This window comes from Castor canadensis, chromosome 13 (genome assembly GCF_047511655.1).
Source record: "Castor canadensis chromosome 13, mCasCan1.hap1v2, whole genome shotgun sequence".
Classification (NCBI taxonomy): Eukaryota; Metazoa; Chordata; class Mammalia; order Rodentia; family Castoridae; genus Castor; species Castor canadensis.
In genome coordinates, this window is record NC_133398.1 from 33,310,172 (window position 1) to 33,329,102 (window position 18,931).

Below are 18,931 nucleotides of genomic sequence, written 5' to 3' on the forward strand. Positions count from 1 at the left end.
ATAGTCTCCCTTTGTAGCACAGGCTAGCCTTGAACTTGTGATTCTCCTGCCTCAGCCCTCTGTGTGCTGAGATTTCAGGTGTGTACTACTATGCTTGGCTTATCTCTTTATTTTGTTGTATTGCTTTTGCTGTGATTCTTTCACAAAATTGTGTTCTTCCCTCTTTTCTTCAGTGTTTCTACTGGGACCATATACAACCCCTTCATTAATAACTTTTTCACCTCTACTTGTCAGACTTCCAACTGTGACCCTCATTGTACTTTCCAGCTCTGCATGCTACTATTCAAGCCCTCCAAGTGTAGTTACTTGTCTATATCACCTCGTAGACTGAGGGGCCAGACTGTAGAATACTAATTAGGTCCTTGAATTATATCTACTGCACATATTTAAACATTTTAAGATTTAATTTTAGAAAAGGTAATCCATTCAGAAATTCAAACAGCAAAACATTTGGAAATGAGAAATTTCCCCTCTACCCCTGTCCTCCATTTCCTAAATTAGCACCCTTCCAGAGTTTCTAATGCATTTCTAAGCCAGTAAAAATATGAATTCTGTTTTCCTTTCCTTTTTTATACAAATGGGAGCTTATATGCATTGTTCTATCTTTTTCATTGACAGTGTGTTTTGGAGTTCTTTCCATAACAGTGGAAAAAATCCAAGATATTTTTCATTTAATGATGTGTCTTGCAGATAGATCTCTTCCACATCATTGTGTCAATAGTATCATTTTTTTTAACCAGCCCATATTGATAAACATTTGGGAAGTTTTCATTTTTTTGCCATTACAAGCAATGCTGCAGTATTTGCTTTCTATTATTTGTGCAAATATATTTGTAGGGTAAATTCCTAGAAGTGGAATTGCTGGACTAAGGGGTAAATATCACAGCAGTTTGAAAAGTAATGCCAAATTGCATACAATAGAGTTTGTGAGATTTATACCCCCAGAAATGCCTGATTACTCATATCCTTGCTAACAAAATGCATTATTTAACCTTTGGATTTTTTCCAGTTTGGTAGGTGAAAGCTGTTAGTGTAGCTTGATTTCTATTTCTCTTATGAGTAAGTTTGAACATTTTGTCATATATTTAAGAGCCATTTTTACTTCCTCTTGTGAAGTGTCTCTTATACCCTTCGTATTTTGGGAGGCGGAGGTGGTTTAAAACTACTTTGTAGTCACTGTTTATAATATGGAGATTTGCCTTCTATCATACGAGTTGCAACATGTTTTCCCCTAGTTTGTCATTTGTCTTTCAGCTTTGCTTGTAATATTTTTGCTGTGTAGATTTTTTAAAAACATAGTTGAATTTGTCAGTCTTTTAGAATTTCTGGATTTTGTCAGTTAGAAAAACCTGTTCTACTCCAGGTTCTGAAGGAATTCTTTCACATTGGCTTTTACTACTTTCATGGTTTCCGTTTTAGATTTTACTTTTTGACCCATTTTTCTTGGTATATGGTGTGAGGGATGGGTCAAACTTAATTTTTTTTCCAAAAGTCTACTCACTTGCTTGAACAAAGGGTGATTTATGAATACTCTGCCTCTGTAGCATTTGCTTCTTACCAAAAATGAAACTGATTCATCTACTTCTTTTTCACACCTTTGCCGTGACTAAATATGAGTACAATCCTCTTTATCTCTTCCCATTGAACACCTTCTATAGTGGTAAAGATGTCTTTCACCTTGCTGCCTTTGCCTTTCTCAGCAACCCCAACAGCCAGGCAGTCATTTACTACTTGAATGAATACAGGCTACTCACAAAGCTCGCCAGGGGTTTTCATGGAGCAATAATTGGTTAGAAAGAAATTCTAAGTATAATAAGGGCCCTTTCAAGACAAACTAGAGGTATCCTCTGGCTCTCTCTAGTTACCACTAACTAGCTGTTCTAAAAGCTGAGGGTGTGCTACCTGGTTTCTGCCTTTTCTGAGGCAGTCCTGTTTGGTTTACTTTTTTTCATGCAAATTCTCCTCATCTGCCATCTCTGCTTTGTTGAATGATGTGGGATACTGCCTCATGTACTCTCCAGTGAGAATCAAAATGTGCCCAAAAAGTAGTGCTGGGTCCCAATCTTGCACTGGCTAGGTCCAGGACTTTAATTCCTGGGAATTTGAAACATGCCTTCTCATGAACCAAAAAGACTAAATTTTTTCACCTGTGGAGCCTAGGGAAACCCTAGGTTGTCCTTCCAGGAGAGAGTGTCTACTAAGTGGGCAGATGGAACTAAGTTCACTTCATCCCCTGTAGCACTCCCTGAGTTGCTTGGGTTAGTTTCAGAACTCCTTGATAAAAGACTTCCTTCCACTTTGAACTATTGCCTCAGGCGTCTTTCCCTTCTAAACTCATCCAGGCCATCTTGCCTGTTCTTTATTATTGAACCTTACTTTTTGATCCTGTTTCTTATCTCTGCCTTCAGACTTTCCCCTAATGAAGGTAGTATACTCTTTGCCCAGTACCAGTTTGACTTAAAAGTTATTTTGGTCAAAGCCAAATTTGGCCAAATGTGGTTTAGTTGGAAGCAAACTGGTCAACTGGAATATTGGTTAAAACAGTAATTTGTTCAAAATTGAGTATCCTCAGTTACTAGGTCTTGAGTAGTGATGGTTATGGGAGTGATCAAGCACTCTTGGCTCATTATTCTAGTTTTCCTTTTATATTTAAAGTTAATTTGCAGCTACAGCAGCACTTTGTTGCTTGTAATATGAAAAAGTTAACGCAAAGTAGCTGACCAGTGATTAGACAAGAGTGATCTTAACTAAAAGGCAGTACGAGGCTACTTGGAACAATCAAAACATCTAGCAATAAGATAAAAGCATGTTTGCTTTATTGTTTTTCTTTTTCCTTCATTAAAAAGGTTGTGCTTGTGCAGTACAGGACACTCAGAAAAGTAGATAAGGAATAGAAGGACAAAAGAAAAAAAGCCATAAATTAATTCACAGGAATAACTACAGTTGTCCTTCTTTGTCTTTTTAATGCATTTTATACATGTAAACTCTGCTTATTGTTTATATTTGCCAGGATTTAGTTAAGCATTCTTCATGGTTATTTAGTCGCCTTTGTCCAAGGTTAGATTTTGGTTCCTTTTTGTCTTTTGTTTTGCATCTGTGGGCCAGTCCGCCTTTAATTGGGACTAGATTGCCATTCTCTTTTTCCTTCTGTCCCTTCTTTCTGCCTCAGCCTGCATCCAGCCTGGGCCCCAAAGTCATCCCTGCTTTAAATGAGAGTCTGTAAAAGAAACCATTCTGCCAAGGCTTTCTGTTGAGTTACTATAGGGGCCCAGTTCCAGAATTCCTGTAGAACTCCCCTATTATAAGTAAAATATTTTTTGGAGTTCATGCTTGATATGTGTTATATGTATATGTATGCAAAGTAGATGGGGAGAGTAAAGAGAAGGGAGGGGTCTTCAGTAAAATAAAACTAAAGAGACATTGTCTCTTTAGTTTTGTCTTATTTTATAGAAAATCTTTTTTTTTTTTGGGAGGGAAATTATTTAAAAAGATTTTCTATAAAATAAGGTTGGCAAATACGTGCTATGTGTTGTGCCTAACCTAGTTCTATGTATGTATACTTGCCAATCAGTCACGCCACTCATTGCTCACCAGATCCAAAGTCAGCATTGAATCTTTCTCAAAATGAGGTTCCAGTTTCTATGTCCATTGGAGTTGCTGGGGGGGACAAACCTATTTATCATTCATGCTCTAATGTTATATTAATGTTGTTTTTCTTAAAATAGTAGATTGACCAAGAAAGGTATAATGAAATACTTTATATCTGATAAGTTTATGATGATAAATACGGGATGTGAGCAAAGCATAATTATCTGAATTTCAGACAAAGCATGTGCTTCCTAGTTAAGATCATGGAATTCGCATAATTAAATTACATATTTGTTATGGAGTGAACACAATGTCACAATAATACTCATCATTATAAATTGCCCACTGTATGTTGTGGTGCTTGATGCCCCAGCATTCATCCTCCTTCTGATGATTAGCCTAAACAAGCATGGGTAATCCCATTTCCCTCGCCAGTGAAGGGTTAGGAGCGGTCAGTGACATGTGAAGGAAGGTCTAGAGGGGGCCTAGTGCCTGGGAAAGGATTTTCTTGACCTTAAAGAAGGAAAAGACTGAGATGGCTCCTCCTCTTCCTCTGCTGTTGTATCTGAGAATGATGGCTAGAGCTTTGCTAGCCATCTTGAGGCACTAAGAGAAACTTGCTTTGGGGTGAAGCCAATCTGGAACATGGCAGAACAGAGCGATGGAAGAAACCTGAGGTTGATGACCTTACTGAACTGCTGATTGCATTGTGCTTGGTCTTTCCTCTGAACTTCCAGTTCTGTGAGATAACACAGTTCCTCATTGTGTGAGCCAGTATGATCTGGGACCTTGTCACTCGCAGCCAAGGCATGAGTCCCAAGCAGATTCCTGTCAGGTGGATTTGATTTTATTCTGATAGATTTTTTTTATCAGGGCTCTTCCTTCTAGCTTCATAAAGTGGATGCAGAGTCCTAAGTGGCCATTTCTGTCTCTGTATTTCTGAGGGGCTCTGTCCTAGTCCAGGATTCTTCACAAAAGTAGCCTTCACTGTTTCTCCTGGAGCCTTTTGGGTTTAAGTATTTGATGGGTCAGCTCCCATTTGTCCTTCATTCTTGATTTTGATTTCTTGCTTTGATTGGCCCCAGCTCTTGGGGCCCCTGTTCATTTTGTCCTATGCCTATTAGCCTCAAGATTGTTTGATAGATTTCTTTTTCTCTCTTCCTTCTCCCTCACCCCTTGTTTCTCATCCACTCCTTCCTTACTTGGTAGGAAATGTTCTAAGCAGATGTAGTATGTAGTGTTTCCCAGGAATGACGATCAATTAAATAAAAAGAATAATCATAGAGCTATTTGTTCTAGATTGGTATGGTAAAAAGGAAGAGTAAGTCAGCATTTGATCCATTTCTCACCTAGCACCTGTTGTTCATAAGTGGACCCAGAAATTGGCTGGGAGTCAGGGTATTTGAGTCTTTACTGTTTGCTACTTGAAATCTCATTGAGTTTCTTTAAAATTTATTGCTAGTGTCTGTCTAATATTTTGGTAGTTATTGTGATTCAAGTGAAATTATGATTACCTAGTAAATGAAAAAAGAAAAACTTAGGAAAAAGAAGACACTCAAGCTTAGTTGAATTTTTCTTATTTTCTAGAGAATGTCAAGGTGTCTAGAATAAGCTCTGTGTAGCTTGTTAGTGTGTAGAAAGCCAATGAAATATGGTGTGGGGCAAATAATAAAAGTAGGAATTGAAATTTGTTTTTATTGACAACCTAAAGCCTGAAAAAAAGGGGATCCACACTATCGATATTAAGGGGGAAATAATGGTCAGGATGTCCATCTTGATGTTTACTTATTCAACCAGAAATTCTGGTCAGACAAATAAGGAGAAAGTGAAACCAATAGAAGAAACACCCCCTCTAGTGGCGAGGAGCCAGATGCTACACTTGGTTGCTAGGATGGATGAAGGGAATGGATGGATAACTTCTTGGATTCATGAGTTTAAGAGTAATCTTGAGGATCTAGAGTTAGATTACATAAGGAGCTCTTTAGATCAGGCTCTCATTATCACGATATTTCTTAGCATAAAAACTCATGAAATTGATGGAAAAATGTAGAGGCTAAGGTTATTGGAAGAGATTCACAATTTACTTTTACAAAGGCCACATAGGGATCATTAAGTTAGAAGACCGTTATTGATAAACTTCTTATTGGACTAAGAATGATACAGTAGATACCTTTATAATCCCATTCATAGGGAGATAAATCCTATATTAAAAGTCATGGGTAATGCCATAGAGTAAATTCATCTATGTTCACAGTGTCTATGCGTTTCTAAGTATGAATTTTGATTTGAAAGTTTTCGTGGTGATTCTGGGAACCAGGTGCTTAATTTGCAATTCAGAAACAATTTAATGCTATGGAAAAGCAGTGAAGTTAAGTATATTAAAACAACATTCTCCATGATTCAGTGGCTCAAGAGGAGTATCTAGTGCATTCTTAAAAGATACCTTATCCTATGGATGTGTGTAGTTGAAGATAACAGATGTGATTGGTTATAAATCTCAAAGTCCACTGAAGTTTTTATTGCTTCAACTTCTGTTTGGAAAGAATTTTTTTAAGTTAAAGATTTATGACTGGGTGCAGGTGGCTCATGGCTATAATCCTGGGAGGCTGAGATAGTGAGGATCATGGTTTAAGACCAGCTTGGGTAAATAGTTTGTGAGATCTATCTCAAGATCCGGTTATCTCCAAGATAACCAGAGCAAAATGGAGGTGTTGCTCAAGTGGTAGAGTGCCTTCTTTGTGAGCACAAATCCCTGAGTTCAAATTCCAGTCCTGCCAAAAAAAATTGCACAATTTTAGAGGATAGTGTTATGGGTTATAAATAAGGAAGATTTCAAGGCCATTTATCTCCAATCAGGAAAGAATGGTTAAGGGACAAGAAAATAAGACTGAATTTAGCAACATACTGTTTATTTATTTTAAATGTCAAACATCATTACCCTGAAGAAATTTGAAGCTTTCAGTAGGCTAGCCTTTCCATAGTCTTTAATATGTTTGGTGATGTTTCTTATGATGTTAGTAATGGAAAAATTCCCTAGAAAATGTAAATGCATGCTTTATATGTATGTTCATGGACAAAATGAGATTTTAGAGTTGTGACATTAATTTTTGTGGAATATCCTTAGTTTATGGTTATATTTGATAAATATACTTTATTTCAAGAAAGAAGAACTAGGTCTGGCAGTAGATCAGGATCCACCTGTTGGGGGAAAACCAGAAATAGGAGGAAGAGGTTATTAATGGTTCATTTTTATCTGAGAAAACTTCAATATGGAATAATTAAGGTCAGTTAGAGAAAAAAATTATGATTATGTTAAGTTGAGTTCACAGATATTGTTGAAAGCGAACTGGTTCAAATTGATTTGTTATTATATATGGGAGTAATACACCAATTAGATGATCTCTTTACTAAATTAGTTTGACAGTACTAAAGGATGACTGAAGGGAAGTGAAAAGCTGATAAGGTTAGTGGTAATTAGACCTTCTTCATTAAATCCTAGTACTAAAGAAATGCTGTGTACATCAGTGACAGCTTGATTCTCTAAATAAAAGTTGTTATTAAGAATTGATATGATGTCACATTGCTAAAATTAGGCAAGTATTGATTTGTGTAAAAGGTTGCAGGAAATGGGCCTGAATAAAGATTTCAGGTCCTAAACCTCGTTAGAAATTCCAGATAAAGTATAATAGTTCATATATGCATAGGATTTTACAGTATTTTGAGTGTTTTCATATACATGATCTCATTTGATTCTTACTAAGAATTCTGGGGGACAGTAGTACATATTTGATGACTCTGAGAGGCTAATAGACTTCCTGAAGTAGGGCAAATAGGCCCTAAATGGCAGGAGTGGGGCTTGAATCCAGGACTCCCTGCCTGGAATGCCCCTGTTCACTGTGTTAGTTTCCTGTGGTTGCTGTAACAAAGCACTTGAACCTGAGTGGCCTAGAACAACAGAAATTTATTCTCACAGTTCTAGAACCCAGAAGTTCAAAATCAAGGTATTGGCAGGTCCAGCTCTAGGGAAAGAATGAGTTCTTTGCCTCTCCCTGTCTCTGGTGCTGTTGGCATTCCTTGTCTGTGGCCACTTCACCCCATTCTCTGCCTTTGTGGTTATATAGCCTTCTTTTCTGTTCTGCGTCTACTCTTGAGTCTCTCTCAAATCTCTCTCTGCCTTTCTCTGATAAGGACTGATTTTAAAGGGATATACTTGTCATTGGATTTAGGGTCTACTTGGGTGATTCAGGATCCTCTCATCTGAAAATCCTTTACGTAATGATATCTATAAAGACCCTTTTGCCAAATAAGGGTCTTTTTTTCAAACTCATTTGTATAAAAAGAGTTTGAAAAAAAACTCATTTGTATAAAGAGTTGAAAAAACTCATTTGTATAAAGAGAGGACATGGAAATATCTTTTCAGAGCCCCCTCCCCATTCAACCTCTTCATTCAAATTACATCCATCTCATTCATTATATATATTAACTCTGTATCTTCCTCTTGGATTGAGGAAATAACTCAGTTCCTGTCTGAAGTTGGGCAAGTAGACTATGGGATTTTTTAGCTAGAAGGTAGAGAGGAACATTTAAAATATTTCTGGATGGTGCTAAGTGCCTAGTAAGTGCTTGTTAAACTTTCAGAGGTCAGATATCTTGAGCACAAGCTGAAGAAAGGCTAAGGTGGTGTAAAGGGAAAAATGTGGTATTTTCTCTAAAAGGTAGTCACTGATAGTGCCTTGGCAGAAAGAAATAATTAACTAAAAAATTCCACCAAATTGTTATGCTAGCTTTTACACTAATAAAATTATTTTGTAATTTTTATTTTATAAGCAACTAAATTTAGCTGAAATATCTGATTTTTGTATGGTTGGCAATATTAAAAGGTGGCTTTTTCATTCCTTGTAAAATTGAGCTAAAAGGTGTGTGTGTGTGTGTGTGTGTGTGTGTGTGTGTGTGTGTGTGTGTGAGACAGAGAGAGAGAGAGAGATGTGATTAGATGTGATTAGAAGTGATTTTAGACAGTATGATCAGTTTCTTACGCTGTATAGACTTTCTAATCTGGGTCATATAAGTCAGTATGATTCATATTGTAAATTCTTTGAGGATGGAAACTTGGTGGTGTTTTGTATACAGTTAGATCCCCAGTGTAGTTCCTGACACATGGCAGATGTTGTCAGACAACACAATGTACGAATGAAATAAATTTTTAAAAATTTTATTATACTTTTTAATTAGCATACATTGATAGTACCAGAGGTTTCATTATGACAATTCCATGTATGTGTACAGTGTACTTTCAACAAGTTCACTTCCTCTCTTGTATTTGCTAACCATCCCTTTTCAAACAGTGATACTTCAGTCCTCTTCACCCCTCAGTATCCTTACCTTTCCTCCTGGATGAAATAACTTTTTTTGTGACACCCAGATCACAAAAAAAGTTCAGGCAGCCAGAAGTCCCATACCATTTCACTTTTTGGAGGATCTTGGATGGTAATACAATCCATTAGTTATAGGATTGTACCCATTGGCTTTAAGAGACTTCAGTGAATCCATTTCCTATGACAGAGCCTACAACTTTCTCATCTCCAATTATCTTGAGCTGCAGACCAACACCTGTTGTTTTTGTAAATGAGATTCCTTCTGCCCATCAGTTCACTTCTCATTATCATGGGGCTCAGCCTGCATTTGAGGTGTTAGGATTGGGTTTTCTTTCTGTTCACATAATCCATTTCTTTCTTTTTTCTTTTTGCTCTGGATAGAATGATACTGATTCACCTGCTTTTACAAATACCAAATTTGTTTTTTGGAGGGTCTATTATAGTTTTTATTTCCTCAGTTGGAATTTTAAATCTTGTTTAAAGAATCCTCCAATCTAATACAGAAACCTTAAAGTGACAGAGGTCAGTATGGGAAGTTGATCAGGAACTAATGAGAAAGTCAGGTAGAGATGAATCAATTTGGGTTGTAACACGCTTACGCGTGGAAGCAATGCTAGGAATCTCTCTGTATAGCTATCCTTATCTCAACTAGCAAAAATGCTTTGTCCTTCTTATTATTGCTTATGTCTTCTCTTCAACAAAATTGGAGAAAAGGGCAGAACAGCTTCTGCCAGGAAGCAAGGGGGAATGGGGGGGAAGGGTGAGGAGGGGACAGGGAGTGGGGGAATGGTCCAAACAATGTATGCACATATGAATAAATGAATAAAAAAGAATCCCCCAACCTATTATTTTGTTCTGATTGTTCCTTAGCATTTGACAGCATATAAAGATAAAATATATTAGTAAACACAGTTTATTTTAGAAATGTGAGGTTATTTCAACTTCAGAAAACATTAAAGAAATATATCACTTTGAAAAATGAAAGGAAAACTATTTGGGTCATTTCTACAGATGTGATAAGTCAATATTTTGGCTTATTTTTGTTTTTAATTTATGAATGCTTTTATGGACCTAAATCCTCATATTACTATTTTTTCTTTTCTTTTATTGTTTTTATGTATACTTTGTTTGGGCAACCTTCCTCCCCCCTGCCCGCCACACCCCCTCCTCCAGTTTATTCTTTACTAAAACAAAACAAAACAAAACAAAAAACAGAAACAGCTTTTGGTAATCCAAGAAGTGAATAATATTTTCTTAAGAGCTAGTGTCATAGTTACCATTGAAAGTTGACATTGAAATATTTGAGCAACATTCATTAAGTGTGTCCTCAGAACTGTGGATCTGGTATTTGTATGAAAAAGGGCATCTTGGTATATTAGGGTAAAGTAAGATGTTATAGTAAGTACCAACATTTCAGCTTCTTTGTAGAACAGAAATTTATTTTTCCTCATATATTAGTCTGTGTTGTAGACAGTTTTTCAGGGACCCAGGTTCCTTCAGTCATGACTTCAGCATTTCCTAGGGCCTTGAACTCTTCTGTTTCCAGCTGGTGGAATTGCAAAATAGAGTGGAGAACACACACTTTCTTCTTAGTTGCCTTGGCCTGGATGTGGCACACATCATTTCCATTCTCATTCCCACTGGCCAGAACTTGACACATGTGCACAAGGTGGTGTGTGTGTGTGTGCGCATGTGCATTGTAGGAGGCAGATGGGAAGCAGTATCTGGCTGGCAGCTACAGGTAAGGAAATAGATATTCTCATTTGTAGATGGCAGTTGTGGAAATTAGCACCACTTGAGTGGAGGGCACTGTGGTAATTACTGGATTTTAAAATACACATATATATCCATCAATCTCAACATTCCTCCTCTAGCAGTTTTCCTGCATAATTATTCACAGATATGTGCACATATACATTTAAAGGATATGTGTAGCAATACTGTTAGGAAAAGCTTGGAAGCATTCTGAATGTCCAATAAAAGGGACTTGGTTCCATAAGGTGGAACACTCTGGAGCCACTAAAGGGAACAAGGTAGGGATATGGTTTTACTGATTGCAGAGAAAAAAGCAAGGCACAAAAGTGAGTGCACTGTAACTACTATCTAAAAAGAAAAATACATGCATAAATATTCATTTTCATGGAATATTTGTGAAAAGAGTCATTAAAAACCGTGGAAGGTTCACGAAAAGCTTGTAATGTGGCTGCTTCTGGTTAAAATTGTAAGGCAATGGTGGGATGGGATGGGAGAGACATGCTTTTACTGGATATGCTTATTTATTTGTTTATTTATTTATTTTTGGCAGTGCTGGAGATCAAACCCAGGACCTTGTGCATTCTCGGAAAGCACTCTATTACTGAGCTACATGCTCCTATATATGCTTTTATATTTTTCTGTGTGCACCTAGTTAGGTAAGTGTAAAGATCAATAGCAGAAGTAAATAGCTTGGAAAGATGGTTGTAATGTAGTGTCACTTGAAAAAAGCTTACTGAAGAAGTATGTACAATGTGGTCTCTTGTAAATAAATGGCATACACAAAAATATGCTTTATTTGTGTTTTTTCTTATCTATATATTTTTGATGTTTTTATAAAGAACATATGTCACCTTTAAAAACTTAAAGAAATTAAGAACTTGTAAAAATAAAGAAACAGTGAAATTTAGAGGTACTTGTTGGTCCTGCTATGAAACCTTCCCCCATTTCTCTTATTGAATGCCTTCCTTTTCCTTTCATGCCCCATTTTTTAAAATATATTCAGCACATCAATTGCTTTATTATGTATATGTTCAGCTCACCTACTTTGTTTATTCTTAGAGTACCTGGATTATACCATTTATCCAAATGCCATTCATTCTCTTTGTGCCAAGAGTAATGTCTTTCTTGTAGCACGTGTGCAGTTAATAATTGAGTTGGCACTTAAAGCAGGGAACACAGTGAGGGAATGGTTGATTGTGCATTCTTGTTCTTGTATGGTGCAACCTATATTCAGTACTGTATCCTGAATATTACTGACTCATTAGTAATACCAGTGACTTATGAGGTGCACTTTAAAGCCTGTGGGCCAAAGACTTTCTTTCCAAAATGACCTTGGTTGCCTTCAGGGATCTCTGTCTCTGTATCCTAAATTAATCAGCATTGGACTGTTACAGAAGTATGTGTAAAAATGATAATGTAAGAATAATCAAACTTCTGATGACATGGTCCCTGATCTTCCACAGGGGAATATACTTTGATCTGATGGTAATATAATTTAGAGTAGTTTTCCTGTCTTTCCTCTTCATACTACTTTCCTTTCTCTATTTATATCCTTTTGCTACAACCCTTCCATGTGCACAGAGGTGTATTTTTGGTATTAGGGATCAATTATGAACAAATGAGGAGAAAAACAATGAATGGGGAGCTAAAGACATTTTTGTTGAAAGTTACTTAAAAATAGATTTGATGGCCTGGGAGGTCTTTGCAATTTTAACAGTTTTATCCTTGTTTCTTTCCTATTTTCTACTCATAGAGGTCTACTTATTATATCCCAGAAGTTCCTTGTAGGGGCTTTCCTCAGACATTGTCCTTTTGGGATGCCCTCTGATATAATCACTGATTCAAGTTCAGCTATGTGCCAGTTAATTTTATGTGTCAACTTGACTGGGCCACAGGATACCCAGATATCTGGTTAAACATTATTTCTTGCTGTGTCTGTGAAAGATTTGAATCTGTAGACTGAGTAAATCAGATTGCCTTCCCCAATGTGGGTGGGCATGAAATCCGTGGAAGGCCTTAATGTAACAAAAAGATTCAGGAAGGGAGAATTCCCTCTCTGCCGGACAGCTTGAGCTGGGACTTGGGTCTTTTCCTGCACTTGGATTGGGACACATGCCATCTGCCCTCCAGTTCTCAGGCCTTTAGACTTGAGCTAGAACTCACACTGTCAGTTCTGGTTCTCAGGCATTTGGACTTGTACTAAAATTACACATCACCTTTTCTGGGTTTCCAGTTTGCAGACCTCAGATTGTGGGACTTCTCAGTCTCCACAGTCGTGTGAGCTAATTCATCATAATCTCAACTCTCTCTCTCTCTCTCTCTCTCTCTCTCTCTCTCATGGGTTCCATCTCTCTGGAGAACCCTGTTATAACTACCTTCTCATAAATAGCTAATTCATATGCCATACTTGTCAAAGTTATTATAGACCCTTCCAGTCAATTTTTCTCCTTTTCTCATTCTTCCATAAAATTATTATACTCCATCAGAGCACTAATTACAGTTTGTTCATCCATTCTATACACATCAAGTATCTGCTGTGCGTATGTTGTTCTGGGAGCCAGGATAAGAGAGCACTAAGACATTGTGTCCTCGAGAAGCTCACAGAAGAATGGAGGAGGCAGATAAGCAGACAGTTTCAGCACAGTGTTACAAGTGCAATGTGTGCGGAGGATTCTGGAGCACAGAGAAGCCGCAGCTCATCTAGCAGGGCATGGGGAATTGCAGAGAGAGCTGAGTTGAATATTGAGGTGGAGAAATGGAGGGAAGGAAGGCAATTTTCCAACCTGGTAGAACAGCAGTTGGTCATGGGGATGTAAAATAATGTGCCCCTCTGAAGAATGACAAGTAGCTGAGGCTTAAGTGTGAATGGGGGAAGCAGCAGGAGATGAAGCCAGAGAGCAAGGAAGGATAGAATTGTGATGGGACTTTTGTGCAGGCTAAAAAAGAGGTGAGCTTTCTGAAAGCAGTGAAGAACCTCCCAAGATTTTGGCTAGAGAAGCCATGTAAGAAAATCTTGACTCCTGTGAGCTTCTCGAGGGCAGAAATCAAGTCTTACCATCATCACCTTACTTCACCTTAACACCTAGCACTGCCCTTAATATGTAATCATGGCTCAGTAAAGTTGAATTGGATTTGCTGGATATTACTCCAATTAAAAAATGGATTTACCTAAAAAAATAACTAATAGTGTTCAACACTTTTTTTCACTCCATCAAAGTCTCTATGTAAGAAGTGCTTAAACTGCAGTATCTTAAACCTAGTTCTTCCAACAAACCTGAGGCAGGTATTGTGGCTTGGAGGTTTATGTGAGGGGATTGTAGCATAGTAGTTAAGTCTGCATGGGTTTGAATTTCATCTTCTCCACTTACTAGCTTTGGATTTGAAGGTTTGACTTGTGCCCCAGTTTCCTCATCCGTAAAATAATGAGAAAGTCTTAGGGTGTTGCAAGGATTAATGTTGCATGTCAATGCATATAAAGTCCATGGCCCTGTACTTGCTATGTGATTATATGCTCAGTAACTGTTATTCTTAGCTATTATTAAGAAACATGCTCCAAAGTCATATGAGCAATTTGTTGAGAAGCCCTGGGTGACCAAGGCAATCTCAGAATCTACTTTCTAGTTTTGTTTATGCTTCTACGGTTATAATGAGATGGTTGCAGATTGATCAGTTCTGAAACAATGAATTAAAGTGAAGAATTTCAGTCACTCTGGGAAATGCCATTTGGGGTAAGGAGTTCTTAAGGGCCCTTCAGATTACTGCCACTTAACTTTGGGAGTTACATGTGAATTACATCTCTACACTTTAGGTAATTGTTATTAATGAAAGGTTCAAAATGTCCATGACTAATGAACTTCGAGAGTATCTTATAAAGGTCTCCCTTTAGGAATTGCTGGTGCTGACATACTGTGTCAAGCCTTATTGCTCTCTTCCCCTTCTTCATACCCCCAGATCTTTCCAACTTTAGGACCTGAGTAGGAGTCTTATGTTGGAGGATGTTGTGCAAACCACATGCGTAAAGAAAATAATTTACATTTTTCCTTTCTTAGCTTCTGGAACATCAGTGATTCTATCCTCCCACCTCTATTGGGCAGAAATTGAGGTATTCTCCTTATGGTCCCTTATTTTTTCCAAAATCACCACACACACACACACACACACACACACACACACACACACACACACACACACACACCCTACTCCCTGCCATACATGGCAGCAGAGGTGTAGAATATCTACTTTTCTGAGTCAGGGGCCCAAGAATATGCAGTATCTTGGTAATAAAGGAACCCTCTAGCAATTTTTTTCAGTGCTTGGGATTGAGCCCGGGGCTTTCTACATAGTAGACAGGGGCTCTGCCATTGACCTCAGATCATCAGTTACATTTGAGATGATAGTAATCTTGTCCCTTTGTTGTCCTACTCCAACCCTCCCACATACTTTTTCTCCTATCTGCTCAAATAAAATTTCAGAATATTTAGTTAAGGTTGGTTGACATTACTTGTTGATCAGGATGCTGAAACCTACAAAATTATAGCTAAAGATATCCAAGGCCCATGGTCTTGGATAACCTTCAGAGTTCTAGTATCTAAAATGCTGAGTTTTGTTGATGGTGATGCTAGGAATACTCCCTGGCCCCAATGCCTTTCTGCTGGTTTCCTAGGAAAGCCTTTAGAAATGTCAACAAGAAGCTTAAGCTTTCCCTGAAAGTCCAGACTCATTGTCAGTCGGAGCTCTGATGTGGCACCAGTAGACTATCCAGACATGTTCAGTGCAGTGAGCCTGGTACTTCAGAAATTTGGTTGGCCCTGTATCTCTTTTAATGAGTTACAATATGTGGAAATGTGTATCCAATATGAAGAAAATCTGCTCCGAAAGCAGATGTGAGTGTGAGTGTGTCTACAACCTAGAGGTAATCTTTAAAACTGCAAGTGACACTGAAGCTTGAATTTGGCACATCCACACACAATTTTTGCTCACTGCCTGCTCTGTCTCCAGACCTCCCTAAAAACCTAAGTAAACCAAATTAAACCCAAAGTAAAGAGAACAGAAACTAGCCAAGTAGAAAAGAGATTGTTCATAGAGAAGGTTAACAAAGCCTAAGGTTTGATTTTTGGAAAATAAGATAATTCCCTAACAAGACAGATAAAGAAGACAAATTACCAACATTAGAAGCAAAAGAAGAATATACCTACAAATCATAGTGATGTTAAAAGTAAAGGGATGTGCAAATTTTATGTCAAATTCAAGTTGAATGTAGTTTTGATTCATTTAAAAACAACTTAGTAAAACAATACAAGATTGAATAGGAAATCTAAATGATGAGCTTATATCTATTAAAAGTTTTGAATTTGGAGGCTAGGCATGGTGATGCATACCTATAATTCCAGCTATGTGAGAGGCATAGGGTAGAAGGATCATGGTTTGAGGTCAGCCCTGACAAAAAAGGTGAGACCCTCTCTGAAAAATAACTAAAGCAAAAGGGCTTGGGGGCATGTCTCAAGTGGTAGAATGCTTACTAAAATCCCTGACTTCAAATACCAGTACTACTAATCAATCAATCAATCAAATAAAATTTGAGTTTGTGTATAAACCTTTAATTTCCATGGAAATGGCTCCAGGTTCACATGACTTCTTTGATAAATACTACTGAGGATTTAAAGAAGAAATAAAATGAATGTTAGACAAATTAGAAAACACATGAGCCCATTTTATGAGGCAAACATTACCCAGATACCAAAATCTTAGATAATTATTTCAAGCAAAATTGCTTGTCAATATTCTTTATGATCACAGCCACAAAAATACCGAATGCAACATTAGCAGGTTGAATCCAACAACATACAAGATTATTTCATCATAACCAAATGGGGTTTATTCTAGGAATACAAGGTTGTTTAAACCAAAAATCAACTAATGTATTTTACATATTAACAGAATAAAGGAGAAAAATGTTCAGTCCTCTCAAGTTCAGGAAAGTTTTGTACAAAATTCAGCAATTCTTGACTCAGCAAATTAGGAGTGGAAAGAAATTTCTTTAATCTGGTAAAAGAAAAAAAGTACTTGCAAAACACCTACAGAGGATCATATTTAACACTGAACAGTTGGAAGCCTTCCCCCATGATTGAGCCCAGAGTGTGGATGTCCTCTTACCACTTCCAGTCAGTATTGCACTGGAGGTCCTGGCTGCTGCAATGCAGTAAAAAAAAGAAGTCATGAAGGTTGGGAAGGAAGTAAAACTTTTTCATAAACATGATTCTTCACATAGAAAATCTTTAGGAACCTAGAAACAATTCATAGAACTGATCAGTGAATTTAGACGGTCCATATGATACAAGGTCAATATACAAATATCAATTGTGTTTTTATACAACAAAGAATATAATTCTATATAAGACACCACTAAAAAATAAAGTACTTGTAGGTAGATCATTGATCCAGAGATGAACTTAAAACTAAAAACCTAAAGTGGAGATACCTTCACAAATTTGGGTTAGGCAAAGATTTCTTTTAAAAGGCATAAATGACACCAAGTGGAAAGGAGCACTTGATGAACTGGAATTAAAAACTTTTGTTTAGGTCTGGTGGAGTAGCTCAAGTGGCAGAGCGCCTGCCTAGCAAGCGTGAGGCCTTCAGTTCATACCCATTACTGCCAAAAACCAAACAAATGTAAAAAACCTTTTGTTCACCAAAGTTACTATAATAAAAAAGAAAGTGGGAGAAAATATTTGCAATGCATATTTGACAAAGGACTTGTGTCCAGAATGAATGGACACTTCTATAAATCAGTAATACATAGGCAAATAAAAGATTATAAAATAGACAAAATACCTGAGCAGGTATTTCACAAAGAAATACATACGAGTAGTCAAAAAGCACATGAGATTGCTAAATACCATCAATTTTCAGAAATTAAAATTGTAATAAGGTACCATTTCACACTTGCAATGGTCATAATAAAAAAGGTAGGAACTGGTGAGGATGTGGAGAAACTGCTGGTAGGAGTATAGAGTTGTCCACTACTGTGGGAAAATTTTGGTAGTTTCTTATAAAATTAAACATATACCTATGTTGTAGTTGAGAAATTCTACTTTTAGGTACTTATCCAAGAAAAATGAAAACATACACCCACAGAGACATGTATAAGAATGTTCACTAGAAACTTATTTGTATTAGTGCTACACTGGAAAGTATCCATCAATATAAGATAAATGTGGTATAATTTGTACAAAATAAAAACAGCAAAAGAAAAAAGTGAAAGATATGCAGCACATCCCAAAATGTATGAGCAAATGTCAAGAGCATAATGTTGAGTGAAAGAAGCCAGATCACAAAATAATACATCCTGAATGATATTGTTTATAGAAAGTTCTAGAATGGGGAACACATGTTGTAGAAGTAAGAACAGTGGTTGCTTGTGGGGTGTATGGAAACTGAAGTGCTGGGTGTTTGATCTCTTGATTGGGATAGTAGTTACATGAGTGCATGCATTTATCAAAACTTGTTAAATTGTATGCTAGGAGTTGAACATTTCATTGTATGTGTATTTTACCTTTGTAAAAAATGAAATAACAGAAAGTGATTTACCCCTATAACAATGGCCCAGGGAGATTAAAAATACAAATTTAGGCAAAAACTGTAGCAAAGAACAAAAAAATGGGTGACAACATATTATCATACATAGTATATTTCAGTACAAAGGCATTACATGAAACATTCAATGAAACAAAGTAATGTATTTTGTTTTGGTAAAGGGTAGAATTGATAAGAAATGTATATATCTAAAAGATATAGCATTGAAATATGAAAACCAAAACTATTGTAAATGCAGGGAGATTTGAGATGACCACAGTAACTGCAAAATTTTCCTTCACAACTCTCATAGTAATTGACAGAATAAGTGTCTAAAGAAATGAGGCTATATAAAATTCAAATGAGAGAAAAATAAAAGTTATACATAAAACCTATATTTAATAAAGAGAAAATATACATTCTTTCCCAATGTCCACATTAGACATTTATAAAACATGATTATTTGTCGTGGGCCATATTGAAAATTTCCAAAATCAGAAAACATATAGGCCAAACTCTCTGATCATAATGCTATGAAAATTTGAAATTAATAATTAAAGATTTACAAACAAAAGCAAAAATATCTAAGCGCTTGAATATTTTAAAAGACACTCTTAAATCACTTTTTTGGGGCAAAGAGA